The sequence below is a fragment of the Neodiprion virginianus genome, chromosome 3, assembly GCF_021901495.1.
Source record: "Neodiprion virginianus isolate iyNeoVirg1 chromosome 3, iyNeoVirg1.1, whole genome shotgun sequence".
Taxonomy (NCBI): Eukaryota; Metazoa; Arthropoda; class Insecta; order Hymenoptera; family Diprionidae; genus Neodiprion; species Neodiprion virginianus.
Window position 1 is genome coordinate 21,530,030 of NC_060879.1, and position 15,180 is coordinate 21,545,209.

The 15,180-nt window shown below is 49.0% G+C and overlaps 1 protein-coding gene across 5 annotated transcripts in view; it reads left to right on the forward strand.

Annotated features, from left to right (window-relative positions):
* The window catches only part of LOC124300045 (zinc finger homeobox protein 3), a 207,356-nt gene that overhangs the window by 172,581 nt on the left and 19,595 nt on the right, over positions 1-15,180 (forward strand). The window lies entirely within an intron of this gene.

The window sequence follows — 15,180 nt, forward strand, 5'->3', positions numbered from 1 at the left end:
AAAAGCGTTACAAAGCAAACGTAAAACGGGAGAGAAGACTCGGCCACACTTTACGAGTCTTCCACGGTCGTAGAATGTATGCAGCTATGTGTTTGCGAGTGAGAAAGAGAGTGGCAGAGGGGGGGAGGGAAGAGAGAGAGAAGGAGGACCTTGTAAGCAGGAGTTAGCGACGAGCTCCGTTCCCTGAATACTGAACCGAGCCGAGGAGAGAGAGAATCTCCGGAGACGGACGTCTGCTGGATGGATGGACGTAGGCATGGACAGTGGGACCGACGAGTCGTCCACCAAACTGACCGAATAGCATGCCGGCCGCCCACCCCCGAGAACCAACCGGAGGCCACATGCACAAGGATAAATAATTTCACACAGCCACCGTTCGCCGCGTCCGCGGAGCGCCCGAGTCCGGTTTACATTTCAAATCAGTCCGCGCTTATACCGCCGCGGCCTTATACGTATGCATGATCGGCCGCGAGCAGGGAACGCAGTCAAAATAACCGCCGCGAAGATCAGTCGATTCCTCGGAGCCGCCGGGCGATCCAGATTTTTTTACGCACACCGGGGGCGGGTAACTAGCTCTCCAAGGGTTGATCGAACGGCGCGCGCGGGACGAGGCTTCGGGGAGCCCTTCTCCTATGACAATTCGGCGACGGGGGTGAACGGGGGTGAACGGGAGCGGTTCGATTCCGAGCCGATTGTTGACATAAATTAAACGCGCGGGGTCGAATACACTCCGACACTCGGGTCGACTGGGGGCGGGGAACTCGGGGCTTCGAACCTACGGAAAGAAGGACGTACCCGGGATCCCCGGGTCGAGTCGGGTCGCTGTGTGCCCAGGACACGGGTGTGCGCTACTATGCGAGAAAAAACGCTCGGGGATTTGAATACGTCGGTGGCGATCGATTCCCTATAAATAAGGATTCCGGTGATAATGGTGTTTCTTTGCCGGGGAGAGAAGAAGGCGCGGGCCGGAGGGAGACACCCCATCCTTCCTATTCTCCTCCGTCTCCGTCTCCGTCTCGGCCCAAGGGGCGGAGAAAGAGGGTTGGGGGTTGGGAGCGCCTATCTCGGAGAGATAACGAGACGGCGCGAGGTTACGGGTTGGGTCGTAAGGGCGCGGTCGACCCGACTGCAGTCGTACGCCAAGGTCGCGGGGTTGGAAAAAATTACGAAACTGATCGAGAATCGAGGAGCGTCTACTTTCACTCCGAGTCTCCGTCGGCGGAGATCCTCCGCGATATTGAGTCCCGCAACCCGCGGCGAACGGGGAAACCGGAGTCTCGGTAACGGCGACCACATGCCGTCCAAGCCGGGCATCGGACGCTGGCGTAATGCGGTAATAATTGAAGTTTTTGTAAGCCTAGCCGGCGAACGACGACTCCGGCCACACCGAGGCCCCGGCAATTATCTAGCAAATGTCCTGTCGGGTTCGTGTATTATACACGTAGATACGTGTACGCGCGTACCGCACCGTCGGGGAAACAATTATTATGTAGGTATCATTTCAAGCCGGTCCTCCGTTTTTTCCTACCCGCGGCGTAACGATCGAGAGTTTTGACGGCACGCAGTCGACACTTTGCCTCGCCTCTCGTTCTATTTCGTCGAAGCGACAGCCCCCGATCCGTCTTATAGCGGCACCGACTGCGGAGCAGCCGTTCCTTCCACCTAGGACTGGAATAAGAAGAGAGGCCGACGAGGTGAGCGGAATAAAAAATGAAGAACGGCGCTCCCGCCCCATCTTTGCCCGGAGTCTGCAGGGGTGGAAAGAAGAACACTCGACTGACTCACACACGGCCCGAGCGCGATGCGAGATATTATTTAAAGGGGGCTGAGAGGGGCGGCTCTAAAGATACGGCAGGGAGAGAAAATTGACTAAGGCAACTCGCCTCGCCCCGGAGAAAAAGAGCGAGAACGAGAGAGGGAAAAGAGAGAGAGAGAGAGAGAAAGCGAAAGCGAGCGCCGCAGTTCGTGTGTAAACTTTTCTGAATTTCCTTAGGCAAATATTGCGTAGTGCGCCTTCGTTGGGGGCGGCCCGCGGGGCCCTCGGGGCAAAGAAAATGAGATTTTTTCTCCAGCGTGCGGGCGGGGTGCGAGAATGAATTTGAAATTAGCTCATACAGGCCGTCCGCCCGCAGAGCCCTGGCTCCGGTTACAGGCAGCGTGTCGTTATACTTTCTGGGTGTTCGGGGTTTCCACCCTTGATCGCTCCAAGATCCGCGGCCTAGATTCCGCGCCAAGATAGCCAACTTCCCGCCTCTTCTCCCCTGCCTCTATTCTCACTCCATTTCGGTACTCTCTCTCTCTCTCTCGGCAAACCCGGCAGCTCCATACGAGCCGCGGCAATCATCCCTTATATTTGGACCTTGACGAGTTTTCCTTCCTATTTTCCTTTTATTCCAGGCGTATTTTAAAAACTGCCGTTTGACATGCAAGACTTTCTTTCACTTCCTTCCGTCCGTTTTCCCTCCGACAGATCTCTCTCTTGCTTCTTTCTTTCAACCGTGCTTCGATCCTCCCACCATTCTCCCCTGGCCGTTAGATTTATTTCGATTACTTTTTCACCCCCATTTTCATCCCCGTCGCCCCGGACGCCGACCCCAATCAAACTCGTTGTCTCGAACTTTTTTTGGGAAAATACCTTATACTATACCCCCCCCAATCTCATTATATTGGCTTTGTTCAATTATCCATGTATTTTCAATGTCGCCTGCGAGTCCCTTGGCACCCCTTCGATCGATCCTGAAGGGGGCCGAACGAAAGTCGGAAAATGTCACCAACCTAACAGCCTAGATCAGCACCCTACACTTGAAAAAAAAAAATATTCCCTTTATGGCGAAAGAAATATATTGTTAATTCAAACAAATATGGTTTTACTCAATAGCATTAATTAATGTTCTGATCACTCTTTTGTTGATTCAAAACGTCACATATTCGGTAAAATCAACACAAATCCTTTCTCCGTGTATACGTATAGAACCTAAAACTCGACGGTTTCTCCAATTACATAAGTTTCGGCAAAAATTCTGGCGGCAACGTCATTCCTTCAACCCCTGCAGAGTCGTGGCGAAGGGTCCGCGATCAATTTAATCGCATCGGTAGGTAAGAGAAGGCTCACATGTTCAAGATCTGTGAAACTCGATGGAACGGCGCAGCCTTGCGGGGTAGAAAATTATTTTTCGCCTTGATTGGGATCTCCGGGGAATATGCAGTCGGCGGTGGGGGGAAAAAAAGGGGGGGGGGGAGAGTCTAGATGTACCTACGATGGTTTCTAGACCCAGAGGGAGCAGCCGGCGGTTGTCCGCGTTTACGCGCCCGGTCTTCGAGCCATGAAATATCAATAGCTTATTACTAATATAATCTTTTCCCCTCAATGCTCGCTGATTGCCGGGTACACATGTGCGGACGGCATGCAGGCGGCCCTTTCCTCCGCGTAAAATATATATAAGAAGGACAGCGCGATGTTTCCGAACCCCTTCGCCGAGTTGGCGTTCTTCCCTTTACTCCTCTTATTTTCCCTTTATTGTTACCAGCCGCTTCCTTTTCCCTGTACACGGCGACCTTAATTAAGCGTTTAACATTTGAGGCGACTCATCTTCCTCCCGGCGCATACTTGCCGATGATCAATCCTCCGAGCTCATGCTTTCTTAATCGGTCGTTCGGCCGTTTATGTACAGAGCGAATTCCTAACGACTGCACAGTACGTTGTTTGCTAAAATTCGACGCGCACGCGCTGCAGTCCGAGAGCAATTGTTTTCCATCCAAAAATTTAGACAATTGTCAATTGGGCGTGACTGCCACAGAAAACTGCACATATCTTTGAGGCCAGAGACAGCTGGTCGCCCTGGTGAACAGCCGCTTTTGGATCGTAGCACGCGCGCGTTAAATCTTAACAGACGACGGACCGTGCAGTCGTTAGGAATTCACTCTGTTCAAACGGATCGGCGTATAACGTCGGCGATCGCAGGCTAAATTTCATTCGATGCGAAAAAACGGGGCGATCGAAGACCGCGTATCGGCCCGGCCTCCCGCCTCTCCTTATCGAGAAGAACAACTCGCGCGTTTCAGCCACCGCGGCAAACGGTCGATCACCGCCTCCGAGCAGCCCGCTATGGCGGGCGATAAAGAGACGCGGGTCAACGGGAGAGGATATGTTCAAGAATCGCGGAACAACGGCCACAACTCGGGCCTGATCTCTCTCTTTCTCCCGATTATAAAGACGAGGAGGAACGGGGGCTACATACTGTTTCGAGAAGAGATGACCGGGGTTTATCGCATCCTCCGAACCGAACTCAAGGGGAGGGCGGAGCAAAAAGTTGAAACAATCGGTAGGCTGATCCGGACCCGAGGAATTAATTTCTCGACGACTGTTGCAACGGCGGCTAGCCGTGAGGCCCCTGCTGGCCCCGGCATTTCGTCACACCTCCGCACCTCGGTTCCCGTTCCTTTGTTTTAGCCGCGGTTAGCCTCTGTTTCGTCGCGGTTTTTCGGCCCCTTTTTTGCCCGCACGTTTCGCCACTTAACCCGAAGAGAGTGTCACGTCATCGCACCGTGTGCCCTCCTCTCGGGCCCTCAGGCCCCGCTTCTTCCCGGACGGTATGCGCGCTCCGGGTCCCGACGACTCGACTGCCACGAATTTGACGGATCATCGGGCAATATCCACAATCATCATTGGCGCGGCTGATCTCAGGATCACCTTATAATTGTTTTCGATCCTCGTTCCGTTTTTCTCCACCGGGTTGACCGAGAAGGTGTAGGTGTGCGGTGATCGTTATTTATTTATTTTCTCCTTTTCCGTTACGGTCCGATTGCCGCGTCGGAGACTCGGAGTTCGAATCGGAGAAACAGAAATCAGGGACAATTAAGTCGGATGCGTTCTTCCTCCTCCTTCTCTTCTCGGTCTTCCCCCCTCGTCAATTCCTGCATACAGAACATGTCGGACAACCCGGGTAGAGCATGGCCGGCTGAATGGGCTCTGGAATGCGCCACCCTTCACCCCGCGGTAACCCACCCCCTTCTATACACAAACCTTATACACGTGTGGTCCACCTCTGCCCGTTCCACCTACCCACCCACGCCGTGTGTACCTACACCTATAACCTACCCGTAAAACTTTACTAGGGAAGTATCGAAGTCGCACGCAAACCCGCCGTCTTACGTAGTTACACCTGATCGCTCCTCCACCTTCACCCTGAAACCTAAGCGCCGAACTGTGTTCTTCTGGCCTCCGTTGTTTCGTTGTTGGATTTATTGAGCACGCTGTTGGGCACGTGTAACCGTTTTTAATCAAAGGGGCCAGAACGCCGAACGCTGCCTAGTTGGAACAATGAGGAATTGTACTTAAATCGGTCAAGACATGTACGCACAAACGTGATCTTGTTCGATGTCGATTCGTCATCTCATCCTTGCCGTTGTATCTTGAGGCAAAACAAAAACCGGAACCAACGTGTTGTACCCCAAGATTCGTCGGTCTATTCCACACAAAGTGAGAAAACTACTTTTTAGTAACAGTCATTGCGCATTATCGGTACAAAAAGTGTCTATTAGTGCGGGTCAACCATTTTCAGTAATAACGTAGTGGATACATGTCATCGTTAATTTGTCAAAACATAATTCGTAGTCGTTTCGATGCTTTCTGTATCTTGATAAAAATTGAACACTCTCTACATTAATTTATAAAGTACTTTTCCATCACGAGTACGTAACTCAAATTCTTGTCTGAACTTTTGCCACACTGATCTCATCCACTGCCGATTCATTTGGCGAAGTTCGGGCAAGTCAGTTTCCACCTTGATCGGATTCAATGGCAGCTTGAAGCCGTCAGTGGTCGGTCCTCGAAGCCAGAGCTTGTCGCTTGCTCACGGTCTACCTGCCTCTAATCTCCATTAACGACGACTTTGCGCCGCGTCATTCGCCAGCCTGGCGCGTATAGCGTCGTGGCTCGATTAACGATATTAATTAGCGCCTTACGCGAAGCGGCGAGGCGTCGGGACCGACACCTCGAGTCGCTCGGTTCTTCGGGAGCCGCGACGTCCTTCCTTCGGGAGTTTCGCGAGTCACGCGAATCGCTGTTCAACTTCCGGGATCGCTTCCGGAAATGTAAGGGATGCCAATTATTCAGAGACACCGTTATCGACGCAGTTTTCGCGACGGGAGATTATTTCTTATTCATAAGCGTGAGCTCACGAACGCGACAGAAACTTATCGGACAAATTAAAAGTTCGGGATTCGGGCATAGCACGAGTATACGGATAGCAGCGGGTTGCGAGCTTTTATCGAAAAAGAAATACCCAAGTGAAATCCAATATTCATATACGCATGCAGAGCTCGACACGCGAGAATATGATCCGACACAAAGAGCCGCACGAGTCTCTGGGTACGGGAACTTCACCGATGGTCTTACCGGATTGCAGGAGTTGAGCTTTCGAGGTAAAAGCCGCCAGGCTATTAAAGGCTTCGTTTGTAAATTTGCGTAAACTCTCGTGGCGGTAGAAGTATCAAAGTTGAGCATATTTCAATTGCTGACGTGGTTTCAGTTTTCGAGTTAAAGATGCCGCGGTTATTTTTCTCCAAAAATTAATCCGAACAAGCCTGGAATTCCGTAAGAAATTTTGGTAGAAAAATGCGGCTCGTTCTTTAACTCATCCGAAACTACGGGAACCGGTGAGATTCCAAGAGGGATGAAAGGTTTCGTCGCGGTGTTCGCGAGTGGTTTTGATCTCGGATGAGGATCCAGCAGCTCGCTAGGACCGTGACAAAAAACTTGGTCGCGGATGCGAGGTGGAGGTTTCGATGCGCGGATGAAGTGGATCGCAAGAAAGTCTCTCGGACGGGCTAAGTGAGTTATTTACAGGGTCGTAAGGATTTAGCAATGCGCGCGCCTCGCCCGGACTATAAAAATCTTATCGGGAGATCTCACCGGCTGCTCGGCTCTCCGCAGTCATGCGGAGTGCATCGGGAAGAAACATTTAATATTAATGCTCCGCAGCCCGGCCGCATCGCCCTTCTTCGCCTCGCTCAGGACTCGCTGCAACTGCAACAACGCCATCCTCGAGTCTCTCGGCTCGCACCTCGCGAGGTGTTTAATTGCCCGTAATTCGATGCCGGGAGGGTAACGCTAGCCGTCGTTACTCCTCGCCGAATGCAGATCCCGATCTTACCGACGGCGTTGCCTCGGTAGCGATCACGGAGTCATCGACCACCCTGCGCCTTGAATAACGTAATAGAAATCTGACTGACAATTAATCTATACATCTGATTCAAGGCTAGATTCAACGAAGGTTAAATTTCTTCAACTACGTTCCACAAACTAACTTTTGTAAGGTAGCAGTCTTCTCACTCGTATATGTATGACACATGATTCAAAGATAGAAAACTTTTGTGGTTTTTGATTTGTGACAAGGAAACCAAGAAGTGGAAGCCGAATTTTCTGCAATAACAGAAAATTTCAATTCACAGATCGATTATCTGGTCCAAGCGATTGAAGTATCAAAGCTCTTTTCATTCATTCGTAGCTTTGTTCGTAGTAGATTCGATTCTTAATTCGACCGTTTCGGCAATTTCGATGCGATTTTTCAAATACGTTATAATCGTCGGTTACGTAACGCTTAGACCATTTTACCCGTACCTTCTGACACTGTAAACGCGAAACTAGCGCGAGGCTTCGGGTTGGAATTCAGTCCGTGCTCTAGAGTCAATCGAAAATGGAAAGAGAGAAGGAGAGGGAGAGAGGAGAGAAGCAGAGGGTGAAAATGGAAGTGAGGGTCCTGGCGCACGCATAGCGAGAGAGCGCGGAGGGTGAGGCTAAGCTCTAATGTATTCACAAATCTTAGTTCGCCGTTATCATTCCTGGAGCACTCGAGGCCCGATCCGAACATCGGGCGTCGCCCTCGCCCTCTTCCTTCTCCTCCTTCTCCTCCTGATCCTCCTCATCCTCATCCTCCACGTGGGCGTTCTTCGCTTTGGGAGGAATTCATTTCGCAGACCACCGCGCCCGTCTGCCACTATCCGATTGCTTCGATTATCCACTTTATTTCTTCTTCCCTCGATTTCCATTCCAGAACACTCTTCTTCTTTCTCTCCTCTCTCTCTCTCTCTCTCTCTCTTTCTCCGCGTTAGAGAGCCTCTGTATTTTTCTCCCCGCTGATGCCGGCTTAGGACCCAGTTACGTAGCCCAAACGGAGTGCTTATCGCTCGCGAAGAGCGCGCACTCTCTATACCTCTATATTTTCCATGCGTCTGCAGGGGATGAAACCGACAGAGTCATTCCGGAATATGAGATTTCTCGAGGGATGCGAGAGCGCGATGCGCCGCGGAGCGCACGTAGAGCCGCGTGTATGCGCACCGTATTCTACGAGTGGAATGAGCGAGCACCGAGTCGGACAGATGGATGGACGGACGGACGGATGGATGGATGGATGGATGGATGGATGGATGGATGGACGGACGGACGGACGGGTGTGTGGGTGCGTGTATGGAGACGAGAGGACATTATTGGATTCTGAGCATTCCCGGAGTTATTAAAATTCGAAGCCAGACATGGGGAGAGCGAGCGAGAGAAACGGGGGTCGGGAGGTGAGGAGAGAAGAGAAGAGAAGAGACGCTCACGAGAATATTAAAGCGTCCCGCGACTTCTTCCTTCTTTTAAGATTAGTCTCCTGCACTGTCAGAGAGGCGGGGGAAAGAAGGCCTGTCGTTTGAATTTCGTCCGCGAAGAGATGAAGACGAAAGCAGAGCAAGCAGCGAGCCGGCTAGGGGAAAAGGAAAAAAGAAAATTGAGTTTGCGGATAACAAATGGCGCTTTTAAGGAGACGAGACTCCGGGGGACCCGCGACTCTCTCCCCCTCTCTCTCTCTCTCTCTCTCTCTCTCTCTTTTCTTCCCTTTCTCTTTCTTTCATCCGAGGGGCGAAAAGTGCCATCGGAAATCTCGAGATATTAAAACGGCGCGGTGCGGCTTCCGGAATTACAAGCACCTTATAAAATATCGGTGCAATTAAAACCTCAATATCAGACGGAATTTAACATCCGCCCCCGCAGCGTACCAATTGTGTACACTTAGAATCAGCAGCTCACTCGATCGAACGCCGGTCTCACTTGGGCAAACACGGAAATCTGCCTTTAATCTTTTCGCCGAGGGGGGCGGCGGCACAACGGCACCTCTATGCCCCTCGAAAAACGCGACGCGTGACGATCCTACGGCACACATCCATCGATCAAATTTTCAACAATAAACTATGCGGCATTTACCGAAAAAGCACACAAAATCCAGGCGATGTATCAGTGTGAGATATTCCGCTCTCTGGGGACAAACAGCCCCCCTTATACCCGAATTCGTGTGTTATATAAACCATTATGAGGCGCATATATGGATTGCAAACCCATCCCGTTTCCGAATCGCTTGATCGATGAGGCATTACTCGTTAGGAGGGTATAACCGATGATTCTTACGGGGTTTCGCAATTTTCCATTTTATGTTTTTTTTCACTTTATTAAAGAATTTGTTTATCAAGCGATTGGATTGCAAGTAGTTTCTTTTACACCGACTGCATTCCGATATTTGTCGTTCTATTTCGAATCGACAAAAAAAAATTGCAACTTATTTCCAACCCTAAAATTTGCCATTAAAATCGGAGTAGCGGCGTAACGGTTTTGATGTCGGTATAACGTATCGGGTATTGAAAAGAGTTCTTTCAATCGAGGCTGTCTGTAGGTATCGATCTGAAATCACCGTTCGGCGAACTCTGAGTCATCCGAAGTCGCATAAATCTTCGTGTTTCCTCGAAGGGGGTCGGGGGGATAGGACAATAATTAGGGCAGGCACCCCTTGCCTCGTAAATTTAAAATCACCTTAGTTACCCGACGCTCTCTCACATGTAGGTATCGTGTATTGGAAACGATCGAAGGGGTCTGATCCGGCGGGACTAATTCACGCCATTCTTTCCGATACCCTTTTTGCGATCGGCTTTCCCCCGCGCCGCCCATTTCTATTTTTCTACATTTGCAACACGCCGCGCGTTCTCCCCGTCCTCCGGGAAGCCCGGCTTTTTCACCCTCGCCAACTCTTGCGGCGCGGGGGCCGCTCGGAAGGCTCTCTAGTTTGATTTTTGGTTTGCATTGCTGCCCGTCGGCTCGGAAAAGCCTTTAGAGAGTTTTTTCCACATCGAAAAATCCCCGAAATATTCCACCGTCGTTCGCCCTCTTGATGCACACCGACACACCCCCACAGTCGACCCTCGGTTGTCCCGTTCCTCGTGAAAAACTCTTTCATTTCCCGATTGCTATTTTAAATAATTGCCCCCCAACCTCCCGTTGGGAAACTAATAACGATAACAGCAAACGAAAATTCAATCGGATATTCGAAAATTCATTTTCTTTGCAAGAATAAAAATGTATCTTGGTCAAATTTTCAATCTCATCGAAATATGTTCAACATAGTACGTCTACGTTCCAACAAAATTCATCAATTTTTTCAACAAAACTATACGCATCTACGTGTTGAAGAAAGTTGCGGGCCTGTATTTTTTTTTTTCTTACGCTTCTGAACTGTTACATTACTTCTCGTCGCTTTTAATTTTCAACAGACTCCTCACTTGCGGGTACAGAAGTAATAAAAAGGTTATATTTATCTGTTTGATATCCGGAAATGATTAGGCGCTACCTCGTACCATTCGCTAAAGCGACGCGTGATGTATTTTTAGATTTTTCTGGATTCATATATTTTTTTCCTTCTCTCTATCCTACGCTCTCTACCTCTCTCTCGTCCCTCTTCTATTTCACCGAGACATGCAACTCCTCCACCTACTACGTGTATCGCGCCCCCCTTTTTTATAAGAGCGAAGCGCGGATGCCGTGTATATTTTTTCCTATTTTTTCTTTTTTTTTCTTTCCATCGTATTCCCGTTCCTCTCCCCATATCTTCATGTCGAGAAGCCCCGGTCTCGAGTGATATAATGTAAAATAACGTGATAAAGTGGGAATCGTTATACGACGGTACACTCGCGTCCGTGCGAGCACACGAGTTGTACACACTGCAATACCGCACGTCTAACAATAGGCCAAGCTCTACACCTATTACACTACAATCGCATGATATCCGACACTCGGGGAGGCCGTCGCGTCGCTCAACTCTTCGCTGATTTATACCGTCTTCCCCTGCATTTTCGGGGATGTTTTATATGCCCCTTACGTCGCGGTGTAGCGATCGCTTTCTCGAGGGGTGGTAAGGAGAATGGGGAGCGTAAAAACGTGGGGAGGTTAAACCTCGGGGAAATTATTCAGCAGGGAAAACGGAGCTTTCGAAATTGTCCAAGAAGAGAAAAACGGTACCCAAGCAGTTTCTCGGATGATTAGAGGATGGTGGGGGGGGGCGGGGGGGGTGGGGGCGGGGGGTCGCGGGATTTTTCGTCCGTCGCCTGGATCACCTCTTAGTCTTCCAGCCCACGGAAAAAGGGTGTTATTGGGCTTTGGAAGTGTCGAGCTTGCGGTATTGGATATTTTTTAACAAGGTACGAGGGAGAAATATCATATTTCTGTAAAGCCCTCCGCCCGGTTCCAGGCAATCCCCCGCATCCCGTCCCCGTCTCCGACTCGAAGGGATCGATCGCCTTAAACCACCACCCCTAGCCATTGTTTCCGACTTCCCGTGGCACGGGGAAAAAATGAAAAGGGAATCCGGGGGCGGGGGGGGGGGGGGGGGCGAGGAAAACACACCGGTGTCGGTTCGGGCGCAAGCATCTCTGGGGATTTTATTAAAATTTAAATTTTATTAAATCCAAAGGAGAACCCACGATATTTTTTCGCGGCCACCCGTGCACGAAGAAATTCGGAGGGTTCGACCGAGCTATTCAACTTCCAACAAGTGACTTCTTACTCTGATTGAAACATCGGCTTACAGGCGAGATGATGAATAATTTCCTTAGTTTCGACCGATTCGATGCAACGTGAGCTGTCCGAATCGTTTGAGTCGAAAATTATTCAAAAAAATTAAAAAATTTTCCCCCAAGTTGTTCCAATTCGAAATTCACACCTTCGAACACTTTTTGACTGTGAAACTGCATTTCGACGTGGACTGCCTCATCTCATCTACTAAAGAAAGTGTAAAGGTGACGAACAAAGAGAGCATATGACGAAACTTTATCGAAAATAACCCAAGATCACGCAGGGAAGATAAATCGCGATCGCTCATCTTTGGCAGCCCATGCAGCCAACTTTCATCCTGATATAAAACTCATCTCATTCAGTGCAACGGAACACGTGTTGTGTGCATCATCGAACGTCCTCGGACCGATGATTCTGTGCGAGAAACTTGCATTCAGTGTGTTTAGGCTCATTGCGACGTGGGTGAATTTCTGGCCTTGGTCCAACTGACACAGAGATGAAACGCGACTCGGATTTGATGTGCTCATTACGCTGATGGCAAAAAGGTCTCTGATTTATCAATGGAAAGTGTATTTTTTTATTTTTTCTTATTATATACATAGAATCGTGGATGAGTCAGTCCGATACTGTGGAACGGAGTTAGTCTACGAAATCAGATTTCCGGTCTCTGGTCTGCGAGTGATTGCAGGGACACAACCGGTACAATGAACATTTGAATCTAAAAATCAAGATTTCTTGCACTTATTTCAAAATATGTCGTACAAAAAACTTTTTACTTAACTAATAGCAACTTCAATGAAATACGTCCATTTACGATACGTTCAAACGAATTTTCTCCACATACTAACCGAGTTTAATGGCTCCAGCCGTCAGTTCAATAAATACCCTGTAACCATTCTCCAATTAATCGATGATTATCCGTACCTATAGTCAATGTATCGGTGTCTTTGGACGATTTTTGGGGGAACGTCTGGTAGAGGCACCAAGGTGTACGAGGGTTTACCGGAACGAACAGTGTACGTTACAAAAACTATGCGCTGGTACATTTCGGTACCTATACCTACCTGCAGTCACTCGTCAAGAAACTCAACTCCCAACCATGTGAAGAGCGGAAGAACGTTTCGTTCGGGAAGAATGTTTGTAAACAACATCAGTCGGTATATCCGATTCACCTGACGATCGACGACACTAGCAAATACCTGAAAACCGACCAGTTCCTCGTTGGAAGGCGACCCTCGCGCAACACCTCCTCGGCTCCAGGCAAGGTATTTTCCTGCTAACGGGTCGCGTTTCGTGCCAATTATCAATCGCGTTCTTGCCATCGGAATCGGCGAGGAGGATCGTCGATGCTCGACGACGAGGATCGGGGGTCAAGAGGAGAGCGGAATGGAAGGGAGGCAGGTAAGGCAGGGGCACCCGGGGGTGGGGCTGGAAGTTATCTCTGCTCGTTATTTATCGCTTTCCGTTGTAGCCCTGTCGGGTCGGCGGGCGAGCCAATCAGAATTCAGTGTCCCCGTGCCAGTCTGCGCCATCCGCATACATTATCGTGGCGAAGCGCGCGTTCGGCCATTGTCTTTCCACCGTTGTAAATCACATTTTATTCCCTCGTTTTCGTTTCATTTTATTTTATTTATATATGTACACCGCGCGGAAACGCCGCCCAGGTTATATACTTGGATACCGAAGCAGTGCCCGCAACCTTACTTATAACTCCGTCATCTCTTACGTGCGTGAATGCGTTCCTTATAGACGCCCGCGGTATCTCGTCAGGAACAGAAATCAGCTACTGGTCAGTTTCCGATTTTTGGAATCATCGTTTTTATGAAACTGAACACTCAAGTCTGCCTGCATCGGGTCATGTTACTTTACATTTGTAGATTCAATTATTCCGCACCGAGTTTCTCGTCTGCTTGTCAGATTGAACGAACCAGTTGCGGCCACATATTGACTGCCAAAATTCGCAGGCGTCTTGAGGTTGCAATGTGTTGAGAATTTGAGATGGCCAGAATGTGACGGATCTGCTATTTATTGACATCTTGTATCAGGGCCCGACGAGATAGAGTTAATTGGCCAGCCCGCAGTCTGTACAAGTATCCGAACATAGGTGTTCAGTTTCCTGAGACTATCACCAAATAGTGGAGTACTCCTGTATGATGAAAAAAACTATTCGAAAATCTCTAGAGAACGTATCTAGAGTCCAGTATCTGGTGCAATTGATATGACAAAAACTAATACAGTGTAACTCTAATTTATCGAATTGAATTTCATCGATGATCTCTTCAAATTACGGAATCGAAATAATTCGAAATCCTAATTAAAGAAAAAAAAAAAAAAAAACGAAACAGTTTGAATATTGTCGTACTTTTAGAAAGATTGTATTATTCTTCCATATTTTCAACGCCAAGAGTCGTAAAGTGTTAATCGAATTTTGATAGCTCCGGGCTATAATTTCGTTTATACGCAGATGAATTCTCTCACTTAATTACCTGAAGTAAATGCCTAAGCATATTAATTCTACCATTAGACAGCACAAGTTCATTAATTATAACCTAGTGTGAGATTCCGTACTGAGAATCAATGCTCGATGTATTCTCAAGCTTCTGGATTATCCGGAATAAATGACAGAGACTTTTTTGACAGCGTTCGAACGGCCTTCTGACCTCGCGTGACGTCAGATGTCTCAATCCAACCGAGGCGCGTGACATCATGCACCACGCCTTGGAGGCGCGAAATTCAATTGTCAATTCGTATCACGCCGAAGGGAATTCGGTGTAGCGTGAAAAATCTCATCTTTCATAAAATAATTATTTTTATAAATGCCATTGCCGATTCCTGCGACGGACTCGGTGCGCTTGATCGTTGGTGAACGGTGGTCCACGGTTGACTCGAGAGAAGCGCCGGGTCACATTCCACGAATCAGTTGAGGCGACCGATCTTTATCTCCGTCTTCCCCGTCCTCTTCTTCTTCTTCTTCTTCTTCTTCTGCTTCTTCGTCTCATCCTCCTCTTCCTCCTTCTTCGTCTTCCTCTTTTTATTCTTCTGGTTTTTGAGCAGTGTAGAGTTTTTTGTTGGTCCAACACGCTCGACACCGTGCCGCGGTTATGTATCGAACAGCTGCACTCGTGAGAATTATAGCATATTTCTATTGTTCGACGATCCGCTACGTCCTGCCATCGCGTTACCCGCGATTCGATACGACGGCATTATGGCTGTACAAATGTACGCCTTTAATACCTATCACGTGCACCACAATGGGTACGTTAAGATCTGTCTGTGTCTACTCGACGCCGTTGTCTGCGTGTCCTCTG